The sequence below is a fragment of the Panicum hallii genome, chromosome 9 (genome assembly GCF_002211085.1).
Source record: "Panicum hallii strain FIL2 chromosome 9, PHallii_v3.1, whole genome shotgun sequence".
NCBI classification, from domain to species: Eukaryota; Viridiplantae; Streptophyta; class Magnoliopsida; order Poales; family Poaceae; genus Panicum; species Panicum hallii.
The window spans coordinates 19215832-19218320 of NC_038050.1; the positions used below are offsets into that span (position 1 = coordinate 19215832).

Sequence of the window (2489 nt, forward strand, 5' to 3'; positions counted from 1 at the left end):
TCCAATTGAGAACCACTTATTTGAGCTTCTAGAAACCTGAGTGACCATTGTGTGCATCCATTTTCAAATGACCATGTCCATGCTCAAGTTACTAAGCCTAAACCCCTCTTAATAGTGCGATCACTACAAAACTATAAAACCTATACTAACCTAAGCGTCCTTCTCAACCTTATGACACTTAGGACTAGAAAGATCCTTAGTCTTGACATATTATTGAGTTGAATGTCGAGATCGCCTTTTTGAATAATGAAAATTAGGGGCCTCTTTTGACATATAACCAAATGAGCGATAATGATCTATAAAGCTGCACAAACTCATTAGTCACAATAATGGTTGTCATTAATCACCGAAACATACCTTGAGGGCCTAGATGCTTACACAAAGTTTGTACTAAGAGCAGCGACCAACTCAAGCATGGTATCTGCAGCCAAATTCCTTTTGGTTCTGGCCATCTAAAGAAAGAACAAGATAGAACAAGATAGCGGATAGTTAGAAAGAGGCTAACAGAGCTTAAAGCAACAAGAAGCATGATAACACACTTAGAGATAAGTATGCAACCAAGGATGAGATAAATAAGTGACATATCAAAGAATCTAAGAAAGTTTAGAGCAAGCAAGCAGAAGCATAAAGCAAGAAAAGTCTTAATTTTCGACCATTACTATCTAGGCTAACATCTTATAGTCAATATTGCTCTAATACCACCTTTGCCACACTCGGTTTTAGGAACAAACCAGATACATCTCATATATGCGCCAAGATCAAGTTTACACACACTACAAGGATTTGACCCTTTTAGCACCACTTATTTTCGCAATACCATACATTTGGTTGCAATATTTGGTTCTATGGCAACCAACGGTATAATTGGTAACAATATATGGGCCTTGTGGGAACAAAATTGTGTGTTACATTAGTCATGAGCTCTGTTGCAAGAAGGAGGCGCTAATGCTACGGTGGAAATGGTGGTTGCAAGTATGGGTTCCTATTGCCACGACTAGTGTTGAGTTGTGATAACATTGATTTTGTGTTGTGATAACTAGGCGTTGTTGCCACCACTGTCAAGTTGGTTGCAAGTAGCTGCGCATATGGTCACGATGTAATTACGTCGTCTCAATCTTAACCTGCGTTGCAATAGCTGTTGCTATATTGCATCCAACAAAGGATTAGTTGCAAGTAGTTGTGAATATAGCCACGATGAAATTGTGTTGCTTTAATCTTGCCCTGCGTTGCAAAAGATATTATTATATTGCATCAAAAAACTCATTTGTGTTGCATTCGTTGAGGTTCTATTGCCACCAACATCATATGTGACTATATTTGAATGTATTTGGTTCCTTGAATATTTGTGTTGCCACTAAAATTTGTTCGTGGGCATTGTGTATCATATATATCGGCCTAAGGGGTAAGGCCGGCCAGCCCACTAGGTTGAGCGGTCATTTTCCATATTTAACTAGCTATAAAATATTTGAACTATTTTTGAAAATTAATCATGCGTAAAATTAATCTGCACCACGTGGCTGAGCAAAAATTGCTAAAAAGGAGAAGAAGGGCACATGCAGGAACCGAACCAGCAACCCACCGTCCACACCTGACCACCCAGTCCACTGCACTACGACTTTGTTTTGTAGATTGGTAGTAAACAAACATATATAAATATTTTTAATATGTAAGCTTGAAAATAAATTTAAAAAATAATGGCCCAAGGGGGAGTCAAACCCGAGTCTAAAACACACACGCACAACTAACCAGCCTGCGTCGACGCCGACAGACGCAGACCCGGCCACTGCTGGATGGCCGTGGACGGTGACGGTGGTGGCGCCCCGTAGCTCGGGAGGCACCAATTCCGTGCCGTGCGACTCCAGGCAGTCCTCCGTGTCTCGGGTGCCGCTACGACATCCCTCCAACCTGGTGGTTGAGGCAGCGTATAATCCGCTGGATATGCTTAAAGAATACCAGATTTTGAACAAAACGGAGTAACTTTTGGAACTAGCAATGAGAACCAGATGAATCGGATCTCTTTGTTGATTATGTGGAAACAAAATTAATAACAAGCACCAGTGGTCTAGTGGTAGAATAGTACCCTGCCATGGTACAGACCCTGGTTTGATTCCCGGCTGGTGCAATTCTATTTTTATCCAACACCTTTTCTTTTTTTAACCCAGCCTCCTTTGCCTTTGTGTGCCTGCCTCCTCTTCGTTTTCACCTTGCTGGTCGGAGAATAACAAGAAGCTGAGTCATGTATCAAGCATTGACAATCGTGGAATTTCTTCATCTCCAAGTGTACTTCCCAAGGCATGCTTGGTAATGACAAAATTTATCTGAACTTCCTGTGAAATTCAGAAGAGTGAATGCAGTAAATGCAAGATGGTTCCAAGATATCTTTAAAATACTCTTCGTTATACAGTCTGACCACACTTATTTTGAAATGATAGTGAGACTTCTAATATCTAACCAACATGCTATTTTTATTCTGCTGAGTTCTTGTTTAT

General features: G+C 40.5%; 1 non-coding gene across 1 annotated transcript; it reads left to right on the forward strand.

The window, feature by feature from the left end:
• Positions 1-2051: 2051 nt before the first annotated feature.
• TRNAG-GCC lies at positions 2052-2122 on the forward strand. The gene has a single exon. It is a non-coding gene; the product is annotated as a tRNA-Gly (tRNA).
• Positions 2123-2489: the final 367 nt, after the last annotated feature.